The 18,624-nt window shown below is 40.7% G+C and overlaps 1 long non-coding RNA gene across 4 annotated transcripts in view; it reads left to right on the top strand.

The window, feature by feature from the left end:
• Positions 1-18,624, top strand: part of LOC125645132 (uncharacterized) — a 38,570-nt gene that overhangs the window by 2,099 nt on the left and 17,847 nt on the right. The window contains exon 3 of one of the 4 annotated variants that reach the window (XR_007359196.2): positions 2,678-2,795. The exons of 2 other annotated variants lie outside the window; for them this stretch is intronic. This is a non-coding gene — a long non-coding RNA (uncharacterized LOC125645132). Of the gene's footprint in view, positions 1-2,677; positions 2,796-12,635; positions 18,325-18,624 lie in introns of those variants that run through there. One more of the 4 variants, XR_007359193.2, reaches the window with a different exon arrangement.

The raw sequence follows: 18,624 nt of genomic DNA, 5'->3' as shown, positions 1-18,624 counted from the left end.
GGTTTTTGACCAGAACGCCTGGTGAAAAGGGGACCCTGGCGGCTCTGGTCAGAAGTGCTGACCGAGCTGTTAAAAGTCCGGTCGGTGGCACAGCAGGGCTAAGGCAGACTCCCTGCCTGCTGTGGCTGCACGCGCGCTCAAGCAGCAGCATGACACCCCCTGCCCCCAGCTCCTAGGCTTACGGGCAGCCAGGTAGGCTCCGCATGCTGCCCTGGCCCCAAGCACCCCTCCGCAGCTCCCATTGGCCAGGAATTGTGGCCAATGGGAGCTGCAGGGGCAGTGCCTGCGGAGAGGGCAGCACATAGAGCTGCCTGGCTGCGTCTCCATGCTGGAGCCAGAGTGGGGACATGCTGTTGTTTCCGGGAGCTGCTTGAGGTAAGCGACACCCGGAGCCTGCACCTCCTCCCTCGCCCCAATTACCTGTCCCAGCCCTGATACTCCTCCTGCCTTCTGAACCCCTCAGCCCTAGCCTGGAGCCCCCTCCTGCACCCCAAACCCTTCATCCCAAGCCTCACCCCAGAACCCCCATCCCCAGCCAGAACCCTCAGCCCTCCCGGGCCCCAACCCCCTGCCCCAGCCCTGATCTCCCTCCTGCTCTCAAAGCCCTCAGTCCCAGCCCAGAGCACTCTCCTACACCCCAAACCCCTCATCCCCAGCCCCACCCCTGAGTCTGCACCTACAGCCAGAGCCCTCACACCCCCCCGCATCCCAAGCCGTGCCCCAGCCCAGAGCCCCTCCCACACTCTGAACCCCCACAGCCCAGAGCCCCCTCCTGCACCCCAAATCCTTCATCCCCGACCCCACACTAGAGCCCTCACCCCCAGCCAGGGTCCTCACCCCCCTGCACTCCAACCCCCAGCCCGAGCCCAGTGAAAATGAGTGAGTTCGTGAGGGTAAGGAGAGCAAGCAACAGAGGGAGGGGGGATGGAGTGAGTGAGGGGCAGGGCCTCGGAGAAGGGGCGTGGCAAGGGTGTTCAGTTTTGTGTGAGCAGAAAGTTGGCAACCCTACAGGTGAGTCCTGAGAGAGTGGGGAGACAGCGACTGGCAGGGGGTGGAGCGGGGGCGATCGAGCAATGGGGTGGGAGGGTATAGTGTCTGGTTTTAAGAAATTGGAAAGTTGGCATCCCTACTTGTGAGTCACAACCTCTGTAATACCTCAGCAATGCCTTGACCTCCAGTTGTGCCATTGTCATAAGCCCTAATCTCTGTCACTCTGTTTTACCACTATTTCAAGCTCCAGCATTGCCTCTGCCCCAGACTTTATCTTTGCCATCTCTCTAGCTCAGGACTTTCCCAAACCACTACACTTCCAGTACTCTGGACTCCACCCTCACACAGATAGAATAAAGGGTGAGCAATGGTAGTGATGTAGGTCTGTCAAATCACTTCACTCTGTACCCATTCACCTTCCTAAATGCAATCTTCACCTGCATTTGGACTATGAACAGGGTCTGTTTTCTGACTTTCATCTTCAGAGAAACAGAGAGGAGAGGACTAAGGGTGTAGAAATGCAAGAAAAAGATAGTGGTGGAGAGAGGTTGGCACAAAGGAGAAAGAGAGAAAGAAAACACTTAATGCAAGAACAAATACAGCAGAAAGGGCTAAACTAAAAAAGAAAAACTTGAATAAAATGGAGGATTTTAGAGAAAATATATCAAATGAAACATTCCAATAGGATGAAAAATATATAGGACAATTCCCTGAGGGAAATGGGCATTGAAAGAAACAAGGAAAGATACTTGGAGGCAGGCATACAGGGAAAAGTGAAGATTAGGAAGAGGGAAGAAAAGGGGAATGTAGTGATTTATTTTTAAAAATTAGTTAGAGATCATAGCATACAAAATTTGAATCTATTGATTAAACGTAATTTGGAAGTTTTAGCAGCACCAAAAATCTGAAAAACGTTCCAAGTTTGAACAAAGAGATAATTAATTCTTCTCAAGACTCAAAACCCCTTTGAATATGGTAGATCACAATTCTTTTCCTTTTTTGAAAAGTTAACATACAGTATATGGTTGGCCTGCCACAGAGCTAAGGGCTGCTCAGAAACTCAGTCTTACCATCGCTATTAAAGTCATGAGACTTCAATTTGAAGCATCCCAGACTCGTGACCATAGTACCATTGAATGCACCCTCAGCAATTTTGAACCACAGCCAACAGAGAATTTACCATTACATTAGAGAAAATGTGTCTACAGCTACTAGACACTTTTAGAACTTTTAGAAGTTCGTCCAATGGATCATACGCCTCCCTTACAATGTTACGTAGCACAAGCACATTAGCTTAATCATGACATGCCAATACATCACAATATAAAACTCAAGATAGCATGAGGGAGGAAAAGACAAAATGATGTTCTATTACAATATCACCACATTGCACCACATTGAATCTGATTTAGAATCTGCCCCAAGGATTATGCCAGAAATTCTGAATGGTCTCCAGTGCTAATCAAAAAGCCTAAAGTAGCAGTGTGTTTATAGGTGGTTAGGTGACAGGTTGAGGGAACCTCCATCCCATTGCCTTCTTTAAAAGTCTTTGAAACAAGAGGAAGGAAATTCATCACAGAGACTATTTTTATTAAGTGTTGATTGATTTATTAAGCTCTAAACACTTGTCTCACTGTCCATGTTGCAGTAAGGAAACTGACACTTCATTTTGTATGCCTGCTAACAGGGAAATAACTTGTTCTTCTGTGTTCAAATGGGACAGTGCAGACCAGTCAGTATTATGTCCTACCTACACTTTTGTAAAGTTTTGACCGGGAGCAAAGATGAAGGAATCAACAGTGCAGGTACTGTTTTCATCCATCCTCCTAGTTGAGAGTAACGGCCCAGGCCGGGACACTCACATCCTGGAGATTAATACATGGCTGTACAGATGGTGTCAAAAGGAGGGGTTTGGCTTCCTTGACCAAGCAGCACTGTTCCATAAAGGAAGAAGAGATGACATCCACCTGACCTGGCAGGGGAAGAGCATCTTTGGACACTGACTCACCAAACTAGTGAGGAGGGAGGACTTTAAATTAGGTTAAAGGGGGCAGGTGACAAAAACCCACAGGAAGGATTTAAAAAGGTGACCTTGACAGAGTGCTGGAAGTTGGAGGGGAAATGGTAAAGTACAATTCATAGATCCATAGATAGTAAGGTCAGAAGGGACCATTATGATCATCTAGTTTGACCTCCTGCACAATGCAGGCACAGAATCTCACCCACCCACTTCTGCAATAAACCTCTGACCTATGTCTGAGCTATGGAAGTCCTCAAATCATGGTTGAAAGACTTCAAGGGTCAAAGGAGCAACAAGGAGGGGAATTTGCTTAACATCTTAAATGTCTAAACACAAATGCAAGGAGTAGAGGGAACAAAGAGGAAGAGCTGAAGGTCTTAGTACAAAACCTAAATTATTACTTAATTGACATTGAGACATGGTGAGATAAATCTCATATTGGTATAGAGCAGTGGTTTTCAACCTTTTTTTCATTTGTGAACCCCTAAAACATTTCAAATGGAGGTGTGGACCCCTTTAAAAATCTTAGACATAGTCTGCAGATCCCCAGGAGTCCACGAATCACAGGTTCAAAACCACTGTTCTATGGTAACGACACCCTTTTGTGGACCCCTTAGACATAGTATGTGAACTCCCAGGGGTCCACAGACCAAAGGTTGAAAAACTCTGGTATAGAGGGCTATAGTTTGTTCAGGAAGGACAGGCAGGGAAAAAAGGGAGAAGGTGTTGCATTATACATCAAGAATGTACTCACTTGTTCTGAGTTCCAGAAGAAGGTGAGAGACAGACCAGCTGAAAGTTTCTGAGTGAAGATAAGAGGAAAAATTCTAGGGTGACATCATGGTAGGGCTCTACAGTAGACCACCAAATCAGGAGGGGGAGGTGAACGAGGCACTTCTAGAACAAATAACAGAAATATCCAAAACACAAGACCTGTAGTAATGGGAGAGTTTGACTACTCAGACATCTGTTAGAAATGTAACTTGGCAAAACATAAAATATCCATTACGTCCTTGTAATGTATTGGGGACATCTTCTTGTTTCAGAAGATGGAGGAAGTAACCGGGCAACAGCCATTTTAGACTTGATTCTGACTAACAGGAAGGAATTGGTTAGGAATTTGAAGGTTGAAGGCAATTTGGGTGAAAGTGATCATGAAATGGTAGATTTTATGAGTCTAAGGAAAGGAAGGAGTGAGAGTAACAGAATAAGGACAATGGACTTCAAAAGAGCAGACTTTAACAAACTCAGAGAACTGGTAGGTAGGGTCCATGGAGAAGAATATCTAAGGGAAAGAGGAATTAAGGCGAGCTGACAGTTTTTCAAAGAGACAATATTAACAGCAAAATAGTAAACTATTCCAATGTGAATAGTAAGAGGCTAATATGACTTCATCAGAGATCTTTAATTACCTGAAAATCAGAAAGGAATCCTACAAAAATGTGGACATATGGACAGATTGGTAAGGATGACTACAAAAGAATACTGCAAGCATGTAGGGACAAAATCAGAAAGGCTAAGGCAAAAAATGAGTTACACCTAAAAAGGGACATAAGAGGCAATAAGAAGTTCTATAAATACATTTGGAGTAAGGGAAAGAAGAAAAGTGTAAGTAAACTGTCTAGTGGGGAAGTGGAGTAGATAACAGATGACAACAAGAAGGCTGAGGTATTTAAGACCATTTTGCATCAGTCTTCACAAAAATGGTTAATTGGGACCAGATGCTTAATACAATTAATATTAATAACAACGGGGAAGGAACACCGGCCAGAATAAGGAAAAAACAGGTAAAATAATATTTAGATAATTTAGATTAATTCAAGTTGACAGGGCCTGATGAAATACACCCCAGCCTACTTAAGAACTAACCGAAGCAATCTCAGAATCATTAGTAAGGCTAAGTTTTTGTCACTGATATTTTTTAGTAAAAGTCATGGACAGGTCACGGGCAATAAACAAAAATTCACGGCAGCCCCTGACCTGTCCCTAACTTTCACTGAAAATATCCCTGACAAAAGGGGTAGGTGGGTTCAGCACCCACTGCTACTGGGGCTCCCAGATCCCTCACTGCTGCAGTGCCTGGGAGCTCCGGGGTCCCCATACCCTGGGGCTGGGCTGTTGTGGGGTCCCCTCGCCCTGGGAGGCTGGTAGTTTCAGGGTCCGCTGGCTGCAGCTGCGGCTGGGCAGCTGTGGGGAGTCCCACCTGCCACCCACCATGGCTGGGCAGCTGTGTGGGCTGGCTACAGCCCCAGGGCAGAAAATGTCACAGAGGTCAATGGAAGTCACAGATTCTGGGACTTCCGGGACATAATCATAGCCTTAATCATTAGCAATTATCTTTGAGAATTCATGAAGGGTGGGTGAGTCCCAGATGACTGGAGAAGAGCAAACATAATATCGATCTTTAAAAAGGGGAACAAAACAGACCTGGAAAATTATAGACCAGTCAGCCTAACTCTGATACCTGGAAAAAATTATTAAATAACCCATTTATAAGCACCTAGAGGACAACAGGGTGGTAAGTAATAGCCAACACTTACTTCTCAAGAACAAATCATGCCAGACCAACCTTATTTCTTTCTTTGACAGGGTTACTGGCCTAATGGATGGAGGGAAGCAGTAGTTGTGATATCTTGATTTTAATAAGGTTTTTGGCACAGTCCCACATGACATTCTTCCAAGCAAACTAGGGAAATGTGGTCTATCTGAAAGTATTATAAGGTGGATACACAACTGGTTGAAAAACCATACTTAGAGTAGTTATCAATGGTTCATTGTCAAACTGGGAGGATGTTTCTCCTGGAGGTCCCACAGAGGTCAGGCCTGGGTCTGCTACTAATCTCTATTTTAATTAATTATTTGAATAATGGAGTGAACAAGTATAAAAGAGTATGCATATAAAATTTGTGGATGACACCACATGGGAAGGCGGTTGCAAACACTTTGGAGGATGCTTTTAGAATTTAAAATCATAGATTATCAAGGTTGGAAGGGACCTCAAGAGGTCATCTAGTCCAACCCCCTGCTCAAAGCAGGACCAATCCCCAATTTTTGCCCCAGATCCCTAAATGGCCCCCTCAGGGATTGAACTCACAACGCTGGGTTTAGCAGGCCAATGCTCAAACCACTGAGCTATCCCTCCCCCCCCAAATGACCTTGATAAATTGGGGAATTGGTCTGAAATGGACAAAATAAAATGCAAAGTACTCCATATAGAAAGGAAAATGAAAAGCACAAAGGCAAGACAGGGCTATGCAGTAGTACTGCATAGTAAGTGGCTATGCAGTAGTACTGGAGAAAGGATCTGGGGGTTATAATGAATCACAAATTGAATATGAGTCAACAATGTGATGCAGATGCAAAAAGGCTAATATCATTCTGGGATATATTAACATGAGTGTCATCTCCAAGGCATGGGAGGTAATTGTTCCACTATACTAAGGTGAGGCCATAGCTGGAATATTGTGTCCAGTTTTGAGTGCCAGACTTTAAGAAAGGTATGGACAAATTGGAGAGAGTCAAGAGGACAGCAATAAAAATGATAAAAGGTTTAGAAAACCTGACCTATGGGGAACAATTAAAGAAACTGGGTATGTTTAGTCTTAAGAAAAAAGACTGATGGGGGATCTGAAAACAGTCTTCAGATATGTAAAAGTTGTTATAGAAAGGATGGTGATAAGTTGTTCTCCATGAGCACTGAAGGTAGGACAAGAAGTAATCAGCTTTATCTGCAGCAAGGAAAATTTAGATTAGATATTGGGGAAAATTTTCCCAGCTATAGCAACAGGTAAGTACTGGACTAGGCTCCTAAGTGAGTTTGTGGAATCCTTGTAATTAGAGGTTTTTAAAACCAGATTAGATAAACACCTGTCAAGGATGGTCTAAGTCACCTTTTTAAGCACAAGATCACTTTTTGAATTTAAGTGCAACCCAGGATCTACCTCAAAGAAAATGTAGAAATAACAGTAATTACACAAACCCAATCACTGTTGCCCCACCACTGCCCTGAGGCCACATCTCTGCGCCACCCCTTCTGTGATGCCCTGGCCCGCTCATTCCCAGCCAATGGGAGTTGCCGGGGTGGTGCCTTCAGGCGAGGGGAGCGCATGGAGACCCCTTGCCCCTCCCCCCCCAGGAGCCGCTACCAGACATGCAGGCCACTTCTGGGAGCAATACGGGGCCAGGGCAGGCAGGGAGTCTGCCTTAGCCCTCCTGCGCCACCAGACTGGTAGCAGCCGATCTCCCGGTTTGGCTGCAGGAGGCTTGGTGACTCTAGCCTGTGACTGAGATCAACTGAAAGAGGCTCCACAATCGACCAGTCGATTACAATCTACCGGTTGGTGACCACTGGTCTAGGTATACCAGGTCCTGCCTCAGCACTGGCAGATGGACTAGATGACCTCTTAAAGTTCCTCCCAGCCCTATATTTCTATGATTCTATCATTTTCGCTGACCTGTGCTGATTGGCCTTTTGCACCAAACATGTCCCTTTCTGTCTCTTAACCTCAGCATTACTCCACACCTGCCCTCTTGCCCTCTTCTCCCTTGTCCTGTTTCCTTTGCTCCCCTTTCCTTCCGTGATCCGTTTCCATTCCCTTTTCTTTCCAATTAGCTGACCCCCTCCTAATTAATCCCACACCCACAGAAAAAGGAACTAACATAACATTTACTGCCATCACATTGTTCACTCAGCTTAGTGCGTTATAGCCATTCCCCCACCCTGTGTCTGTTGTGTCTATTTAGTCTGTAAACTCTTCAGGGCAGAGACTGTCTACTACTCTTTGTTTGTACAATGCCTGGCACAATAGGGTTCCCATCTTGGTTGGTCTGTAGGCACTACTGCAATAAACCCAATTAATAGTAATAATACAAATTCACTTCTGATAAACATCTGGTGGAGCCAATTTCCAAAGTGCTTCTGTCTGTCACATCTCCAGGACAAGCTGTGAATATGTTTTGGGTAGAGGGCACTGAGCTCCCTCCTTTTTCTGCAGTTTGGATTGTTTGTTCATCCAAATGAAATTTAGATGCTTATTAAATATTTTAAATACTTTTAGATCATTTAAGGTAGGATTTAATTCTGGAACTTCTGGTTGCAGTAAAAACAATGAGGCATTCTTGTGGCACCTTAGAGACTAACATGTATTTGGGCATAAGCTTTTGTTGGCTAGAACCCACTTCATCAGATGCATGGAGTGGAAAATACAGGAGCAGGTATAAATATGTGCAAAGATGGAAGTTGCCGTACCACGTGTGAGGTCAGTCTAACAAGACAATTCAATTAACAGTAGGATACCAACTGAGGAAAAATAACTTTTGTAGTGATAATGAGAATGGCCCATTTCAAACAGTCGACAAGAAGATGTGAGTAACAGTAGGGGGAAATTAGGTTTAGGTTTTATAATGACCCAACTACCCCCAGTCTTTATTCAGGCCTAATTTGATAGTGTCCGGTTTGCAAATTAATTCCAGTTCTGCAGTTTCACGTTGGAGTCTGTTTTTGAAGTTTTTTTGTTGAAGAATTGCCATTTTTAGGTCTGTTATTGAGTGATCGGGGAGATTGAAGTGTTCTACTCGTTTTTGAATATTATAATTCCTGATGTCAGATTTGTGTCCATTTATTCTTTTGCATAAAGACTGTCCGGTTTGGCCAATGTACATTGCAGAGAGGCATTGCTGGCACATGGTGGCATATATCACATTGGTAGATGTGCAGGTGAACGAACCCCTGATGGTGTGGCTGATGTGGTTAGATCCTATGACGGTGTCCCTTAAATAGATATGTGGACAGAGTTGGCACCGGGGTTTGTTGCAGGGTTTGGTTCCTGAGTTGGTGTTTTTGTTGTGTGGTGTGTAAACCTAATTTCCTCCATACTAATTTCCCCCTACTGTTACTCCTCCCTTGAATTGTCTCGTTAGACTGAACTCACACTTGGTAAGGCAACTCCCATCTTTTCATGTATTTATACCTGCTCCTGTATTTTTCACTCCATGCATCAAATGAAGTGGGTTCTAGCCCACAAAAGCTTATGCCCAAATAAATTTGTTAGTCTGTAAGGTGCCACAAGGACTCCTCGTTGTTTTTGCTGATACAGATTAACATGGCTACCACTCTGAAACCGGTTTCAGTGAGTAACATTAGCAATTTAGACCCAATCCTGAAAACAATTATGCACATACTTAACTTTATACATGAGTAGGCCCATTGACTTTGTTGGCACAATTCACGTTTGTAAAGTTAAGCACATGTAGGAACAGGACCTTAATGAGCAGGAGACAACGTAGCCTACTGATAAGGGGACGCATCTTAGGTCCATAATGCTACTCCTTCAGTCTTTCAATATTTGACTGATTCAGCTATTGTGCAGAACACACACTGCCAGCTCTGTGTGTGTGACAGCAGAAGAGGGGGTGCAGAGAAGTAGCAGGCTGAAGATTTGGGGGATGCCCCAAATCTTGCTGAGTCATAGATTAGTGGAGTCTGAAATCATCCCTTGTATTGTTGTTTGGTGTATGAATGCTAAGGTTACATGTGACTTTTGTATTCCTCTCTTCATTTTATCAATTTTTAAAAAAACAAATGCTATAAAATAATCTTATTTACTGTCACTAGTAATAATACTAACAAAATTAGAGCAATCACAAAGACAAAATAATTTACAGCACATCTGTTAATAGTTAAATAAACTATTATGGTGCTGTTAGTAAGGCATGTTACATAATGTTACATAATTCCAATGGGAAAAATTTTCCATTTCTTAAATACATATGTCCAAACTTTATTTTATATCTAGGATTTTGCTGCTGAAGATTCAGGAAAATAAGGATTTTTAGTAAGATCAAAGTTACTGCTTCCAAAGATTTTCCCTCAACTAAAATTGATATAGGATGCTTTGAAACAAAAACCTTTCAAACCTTATCAAAATCAAAGTGATTTTGGTTAGTCCCAGAAGTATCTCAGTCTCGTAGGATAAAATATTGCAATGTGTGTGTCTATTTTATAAATGTGTTCTGCTTATGACTTGTTTCTTTTTCACTATCTGAAAACATTATAACTCTGTGTGTTTCTTGATAACTAATCTTCTTTTTAAGACAATATAAATGTTCATTTCAATCTGCTACATGTTAAAAGCAACCAGAAAATGTCCTTTTGTTCCCAGTGCCCTTTTTGCTTCACAAGTGTGCATGGAAGAGGAAGTCATTCAAAAGCACGTTGTATACTTAATAGTGGATTAAACTACTCCCCCAATAATTCTTCAGGTAAAGGAACAGAAGGATCATAACCCTCTGTTTCTTTTTCTAATCCTAAAATATGATGGTTGGAGAGTCTTGACATATTCTCCAGAGACCCCAACCTATGATGTAATAAAGTATTATCTTAATGTGCCTGCTAATATTTTAGAGCTATTCAAATACATCTTAATTTGGTCCTGTTCTTTAATAGGATAATTGATCCCTTTTCAGTGGTTCTATTAGTATTTCCAGGTTTTTTAATTCTTGGGAATACAACTGCTAGTTTTTTATTCATCATTTTAAAAAGCTGGTTGTAAAGTCCTTCATGTTATGTCCACTTTCTGAGAAGACACAGAGCCTAAACCTGTATGCAGGCTAGATCTGCATGTGGTGCGGACCACAGCCTCTGACAATAAATTAGTCACTGAGGAATCTTTATCTTCACTGCTAATTTTCAATTTAATATATTGATCAAGTTGCTTCTGTTGCTTTATCTTCTCAGATGACCTGTATTCTCTCTGACTCATTTTTGCCAAGATAACAAGTCTCTCTTGCAATGCCAAAGTAAATATAAAAAACACAGATGAAGTTACACAACACACAAATATTAAAAACAAAAAATCCCTGGAACTCCAATAATGTTACATTAAAAAATAGGAAACCTTGATCCTTCCTTAAAAATACCTTTCATAGATAACTGTATCAAATAAATGTTAAATCTACAAATTATAGAACATCTTTAAATAGGACAAAATAGTTAAGATTATAAGATAGGCATTTTATACAAATAAAGCTAACAGCTGAAAATTATAAGCATCAAAAAGGAAATACAGGCTTGTTCACATAGCAGTGCTTTGTTTAAAGCATCCTGCCCTGTTGATATCCTCAATAGGGATGACAGTGCTTCCAGACATATTTGGAGAGCAGATTAGGGAGCAGTGCTGTTACAGCAGTGTCCTCTACGAAACCTCCTTTTGCTTGTAATATCCTCAATAAGGAGGCAGTGATCTCAGCTGCAGGTGAAGAAAGGCCCATGTGGCAGTCAAGTTCTATTAGCTAATACTCACATGAGCAGTGAAAAGTTCTCCTTTGGAACTGAAAATGTCCCTGTTTGCTTTCAGTCAGGAAGTTATTGTTCTATTGTTGGAAGCCTAAAAAATCTATTCAACTTTGTTATGTCTAAGTTAGATGGATCAAAAACAACTGCACAAAAACATTTTAACTTGATATCCATGAGGAGGAAGTCTCTTAGTTACATATGAAAAAAATACCTATAGTTATACATTTGTAAACAAATAATTTCTGGACTTGCTCAATAGCGTACTAAGATTTTTAGCAAAGTCCATTCAGGCCCTGCAATTTACAGCATTATGTAAAGAAGTGGAGAGTAGTTCTCCCTTCCCATTCTCATCAGCATGTTGGCATAGTGTCCAGTGACAGGGTAATTATTGTTATTGTATTTGTAGTTAAAGGTTGAGAATTTGGGTGCTAAAGAGATGAGGAAGTGGGAGGAGTGAGGCTCCCAAATTGTAAGTAGCACAAACAGAGAGAGTTATTGTGTTTTTTCTGTAATTGAAATACTGACAGCTCTGCAGGAAAATTAATGCTTTATTTTTTATTTCCTTCATTTATAGTTTGTCTATCATCTAGATATCTTGACACATAGTGCTAAATTACAATAAACAGCTGTTTCCAGCAACTGATACAAATCATATCTCCCCATACCTCTTTCCCCCTACCGTTCAAAAGATAAATGCCCCTTACTAGAAGCCCAAATAAGAAAAAGTTAAAGTAAACTTTTTAAAGTAGACTGTTTTTAAAAATGAAAAGAACTGAGTGTTTCCTTCCTTTTTGCACATAAAGCACCTAAGAAATCCAACATTAAGGGAGGCAGCATGGTCTAGTAGATTGGACACAGGACTAGGAAGCCACTCATGACTTCTCGTCTTAACTGTGTCATAAATTAATTTTATGTCATTGGGCAAATCATTTAACCAGTTTATGGGCCACTTGTTATGTTGCCCTGTGCAATGCAGACATAGCCAGATTAATGTAAATTGTTATTTAAATTAAAAATGTAGGAAATGCAAATATCTTGTTCTCCCACAGTTGTAGCTGGTCCCTTTGTCCCAGAGTTTTAAAGGTTTTTAATAGTTGCTGTGCTCAGCATTGTAGCTCCTAAATCTCATTTTCAAAAGGGATATTGGCATTTAGAAGCTTAAATCCCATTTACAGTAAATGAGTTAGGCATCTCAATGCTGAGCACAGCAATGCCAAAATATCTTAAAAATCTAGGCCTTTGTGATTATATGAAGAACGTTGCTCATTTTAATGCATTAGGGACAAATTCTGCACTAATTTGCACACTCTTCAACTCCTTTTGGCTTTGTAGAGGTTTCATGAAAAGTATTATTGTCCCATTGTACAAATGGAAAACTGAGCCAGAGAGAGATGTCCCAGGCCACGGAGGAGTGTCACAACTGGAACTTCAACTCAGTGATTCTTGTATCCCAGCTCTGCGCTCACTAGACAATTGACCAGATTCTCTTCTGTGTCCATTTTATACTGGGTGCAGCAGAGAAAGGAGAGATTATCAAGGAACTGGTTACAACTCTCTTATTCTCTGCACAATTTAGAGTGCTTGTGGCTGTTCCAAACTGCACTGGCTGTCTTTGATCTTTTGAAGTGCTTTCCACTCCAACCACTCCACCTCAACTGGCAGGCCTCTCCTTGCCTCCGACATCCACTATAGCAAGAGCTGCAGGGTGAAAATGTAGACGGCTCCGCTGGCTCTATATCTGCTGGGAATCCCTTATACTGGGAGTATTTCCACCTGGAGTGATCTTGAAGGTTCATCTACCTTTACGCCTCTTGAACCATGCAAAGGAAGCAGAGTGGACCAAAGCATGTAGATTATTGCCTCTGTGTAAATTGCAAGCTCAGCATAACTGGATAGTAAAAACTGAGGCCTGCCATTCTTGCAGTTTTTCCAGTACTACCACACTGCGAAGTACACATGAGGCAGTCTTACACTATTTCCAATAAAGAAATACTTAGAATTCTGCAAGGAGGGCAGTTTTAGAGTATTCACGTTATCCAATGGTATTGCCATGTTTGTTCATCACCATTTATTCTGAGAGAACTGCATATGATTATGACTGATGGAAAGGAAAAATCCCAGTGGGCTGAAATGTTGGGTCTTTGTTAGTATTGGGGTGACAAATTATTTAGGCCATTTTTTAAAATCTGCCAACCACAAATTGTTCAGTGTATGTGCAAAACTTAAAATAATAAGTAAATAACGTACAAATTGTCTCCATGCCACCAAAGAACAATCTTAGATATCAGTTCTAAAATACATTTCAGCACCCACTCCCTCCCCAGTAAAATCTGGGTAAAGTCTTGCAGCATACTCTGAAGGTCCTCAAATCTGGACTCAAGCAAACTGTGTGGGAAAGTGAATTCCAGAGTCAAGGGCCCCACATCAAGAACAACTACTGCTTTGGGTCTTGGCTGTTCACAACTGCTACAGAATCATGTAAGGAGAGCAGCAATGACACAGGTAGCTATAGTCAATTTCACTTAAGGATTTACAGGTTAGAACCAATGCCTTATAATCCACCTATAAATCAGTCAGTAGCCAGTGTACAGGAGTAATGCAGTACTGATTAATAAATGGGCAGTCACAATCTGCAATAGCTAATTTCTGGATTGTTTGAAGATGTAGCCTCTTGTACAGCACATTACAATAATCCAACTTTAAGATGAAAATGGCATGGACGACCCTACGAAGGTCTGTATCTAAAATGAAAGGTCACAACCTTTTTGCAAAGAGGAAACAATAAAAAGCATTATTGGGAAACACTGCTACTTGAATTTCCAACAAAAACCCTTAGGTTGCAAGCCTGTGTAACAAACAGCAGGTATACCCATTCAGTGAGTGTTAGCCTGCGTACACTTCTCCAAAGCTATTAGATACTATCCGAGTCACTCAATTACACCAGCTGGTCAGAAAAGCTAATGCTATAAAGCTGTATTTTTTCTGCATATTGGAGTCCATGTTGCCTCACTAGCCCTTTTAAAGAGGAATGGGAAATACTCCAGTAGATTTGTCCTTGAAGATATTGATCCTGCTGGGAGATTTTATATGAGGGAGCTAGAATTTGAAGCAAAGAAGCTCTAGATTCTGGTCTAGGTGTCCTGAGATAAGGATCCTAGATGCAGCCAAGCATAGGGAGATGGCTTGAGATGAACTATGTTATCTCTTTGTTAATAAAACCAGATCACAGGATGGGAATGAAATGTGACTCCACACAGCATGTAGACTGTCTTTTAAAACACTGGGGAAGTCATCTCTTCACATTCCGCTAATGGTCCCATGCATATATTGATCAGAAGGGATGACAGACTAGCACCTGGCCTTTTAATGGTTCTGTTTGTTTCTTTCAGAGAGTGCCAAAAGGGGGTAATAACTTCAGATAATTTCCAGATCAGATAGCTTCTTAGGAGGATGCAGTGGTGTCTCTCAATGAGATAGTATAGATGCTTGGTGGAGAAAGATACAGCTAAACCAGGAGCCACACATCAGGAATCTTGACTTTAATGTTTTTAAGGTGTCTGAGGAAATGTCAATGAAAAGACAAGAGAGTGAGATAGAACAGGAGGAAAGAAACACTGGGGCAGAAAATAACACAACAAGGGAAGGAAATACATGCCTTTGTGGTGCTGCTAATTAGATATCCCCATTGCTGAACTGAGGACTGGATGTCATGATAGTGTGATGATTTTCAGCACTCACAGATGAAAACAAAGTTCCTTAAACAAGAGCAAGGCCAGAGAGCCTTCCTCTCAGGAAGAAAGTCTTTTAGATAAGTCAAGATGCGTTGCAGTGTTGGTAGGTTGGGGGATGAGCTGGGGGGATGTAAGGTGGGATGAGAGGGAGAGCTGAACTGAACTGATTATTTTTCAAAGTCTCTTTTTAGGAAACCCCAAAAGGGAAAAAGTGGGTGCCATAGTTCATCCCCCTCACTATTTTGTTCACCAACTAGGCCTAATATCTGTCACATTAATTTTAGTCTATTAACTTCTGGTTCCATATAATCTGTTTTCACCAAGCATAACTCCAACAGTACTTGTTGTATATCAACATGGCCTTTTTGGTTTAGACTCATCCAGCTTCTTTGCCTGCTTCTCTTGCACTTGTTAAACATTCAGTGTCGTAAATTATTTGACCTATTTTTCATGGTTATTGTAACATCTAATGAATTTTTATATACACTATACATTTGAGCTCACAATAGATGTACACTTTGTAGGCCCAATAGTCACAATAGACCATCCCTCTTGTCTACATTGAACAGATGTAGACAGTGAAGGGGGGGCAGTAGTACTTCTGATGTCTTGGTGCTCCAGGAAACTGGTAGGGCTGTGCCCCATGGAAGAAAATCTGTCCTCGATTTTCACCCCAGCTCTTTGAGGACAGTGATTACTGAGATCACTCCTTCCCTTATTGTGCATCCATTTTGAAGTAATTTACCCAGTGGTCTCCAGGATTATGCTAAGAACCTTTTCCCATGGAGAGTCAGTCCTTTCCATTTATGAAAAATGAATTGATAGGTTCTTTTGTTTCATGTATTTCTTTATTTTAGATTTAAAACTTGATTTCCAAATTACAAAAAATAATTCAAAATATCAAATTTTCTTTAATTGTTTTGCTGTCTAGAATTACCTAATATTTTCAGCATTGTTTATATTTTCATATATCAAACTACATATTACAATATTTCCATTTACATAATGTAAAATTATTTACATATCTCTCAAAATTCCTCACTGAATCTCTGAATCTCTTTCTACACAATCTAAATAGTCAGTATAACTCATACATAACACTAGTTTAATAAGGAAAAAAACTAATTGTATAATAAAATTTTGATAGTCTCCTTATTTAGCTCATTTTATCTGCTTATTAAACGTGTTCAGTGCTTAACATTATTAACAAATGTATTACTTCCAGATATATTAAAGGAAGGGTATGGATACAAGCTATATAAATAAGACATTAACATAGCTAGAAATAGCTGCTTTCTATATAAATGTTTGTTGGACAGATAAGAGATTTACTTCAATGTTACAGAAACACTCACATTTTTCAAGCTACTTCTCAAATTATCCTTATTATTAACAGAAAAACTTGTTAGTGTTTTGACTGTTGACTTATCTATAGTTGGCAGAAAGCCATAGAAAGAAAATACACAACAGACTATTACCATTTCTACCCCTCATTAAAAGTTTTAAAAGGGAAAAAAATCTATAGACTAAACCTAAAAATGTAGTAATACTTTTCTCCTAAACCAACCAAATGTGGGAGAAAATGCTCCTACAATAGGAGCAACTCTCAGATATTGAATAGCAGCTTCTAGGGGCCTATTTAGAAGACTTTTGTGTGATTACTATGCTGAACAAAATGTGGAATTTAAGCTGTTGTTAAATGCAGATAAAGGTCAGAGAGCAGGATCTCCACAAACTGTCATTTGCAATATTTCTAACTTCCTTTATCCACAGAAGGAATGTGCAGTGCTAAAACTAGGCAGAATCAATGCAAAATAAGGTATTCCTGGCAACCATGAGGTATTTACTGCTGTTAACAAAGAGCAGCATACAAATGTGTTTGAAACTCAGACACAGACAACTGTTGGAAAAGAATCCCAGAATAGTATTCATTTTACGTCAACTTGCTGTTAGTGAAAGGGATATAATCTGTCATTTTTATTTAGGAAGTTTCTTTCTCACTGCTGCTGCAGCTTTTTCTCATCCGTTCATGTTTAGCGTGTATAAACAGTTTGGTTAATCAAAACCACTCACAGACCTAAATAATGTTACAGACCCTATGCTTTCTACATGTTAACAGACCTGTCCCATTAACTCCTATTATGTCTCAGAACATGTATGTAGGCATTCTTTATCTAAATCAGCAGCAAAACAGAGTGAGTGGCAATACAATTACATATTTACCAGACTATATTAAAAGTGCACATATTAATTGTTTTCTGTGAGATGTATATGCTAACTGTATAGGTGCATATACTCTGACATGAATTACAGAATTGTTCACATTTTTCTAGTTTCCAAATGCAGCTATTGCTATCCTACACATACTCTTCAGTTTTCAGTGAAAATCTAGTATTATATACAGTGTTTGAGGCTGGAATGATTGCTGGTATTGGGATTGATCCTGCAACTTTCACTCAAGTGAGTAAGCCAAATGTATGAAATTAGTTCTATTAGAACTTTCATGTGAATAAGAAAGTTGCAGATTTTTCACCCATATTTATCATTTGCCTAATTCTCCTTGAGTTTACATGACATGACCCTTAGGCCATTCTTTTCAGTGTTGATTTTAACTCTCAAAACTGTATACTTGACTAATTGGCAACTGAATATCAAACTTGTCTAATGGGTACTGATAGTCTCTGTAAACATGTACAAGAATAAGCGATACACCCTGTGACGTTCATCATAATACACCCAGACATAACTGGTTTGTATTGCAGCATTGTATAAAGAGTTTATGTATGACAGGTATACGGTAGTTGGTCAGCCATATTGGGGCGTGTCATAAATATAAAGGGAAGGGTAAACACCTTTAAATCCCTCCTGGCCAAAGGAAAAACCCTTTCACCTGTAAAGGGTTAAGAAGCTAAGATAACCTCGCTGGCACCTGACCAAAATGACCAATGAGGAGACAAGATACTTTCAAAGCTGGGGGGGGGGGCAAAGGGTTCTCTCTGTGTTGTCTTTTGCCAGGACCAGAGCAGGAATGCAGATCAGAACTCCTGTAAAGGGTTAATAAGCAATCTAGTTAGATATGTGTTAGATTCTGTTTTGTTTAAATGGCTGATAAAATAAATTGTGCTGAATGGAATGTATATTCCTGTTTTTGTGTCTTTTTGTAACTTAAGGTTTTGCCTAGAGGGATTCTCTATGTTTTGAATCTGATTACCTTGTAAGGTATTTACCATCCTGATTTTACTGAGGTGATTCTTTTACTTTTTCTTTAATTAAAATTCTTCTTTTAAGAACCTGATTGCTTTTTCATTGTTCTTAAAATCCAAGGGTTTGAGTCTGTGTTCACCTATGCAAATTGGTGAGGATTTTTATCAAGCCTTCCGCAGGAAAGGGGGTGTAGGGCTTGGGGGGATTTTGAGGGGAAAGACGTTTCCAAGTCAGCTCTTTCCCTGTTATATTTGTTAGACGCTTGGCGGTGGCAGCAATAAAGTCCAGGGACAAAAGGTAAAATAGTTTGTACCTTGGGGAAGTTTTAACCTAAGCTGGTAAAAATAAGCTTAGGGGGGTTTTCATGCAGGTCCCCACATCTGTAC

This window comes from Caretta caretta, chromosome 11 (genome assembly GCF_965140235.1).
Source record: "Caretta caretta isolate rCarCar2 chromosome 11, rCarCar1.hap1, whole genome shotgun sequence".
NCBI classification, from domain to species: Eukaryota; Metazoa; Chordata; order Testudines; family Cheloniidae; genus Caretta; species Caretta caretta.
Note: the sequence above shows the minus strand (reverse complement) of the source record. Positions and strands in the feature narration are given on the sequence as shown.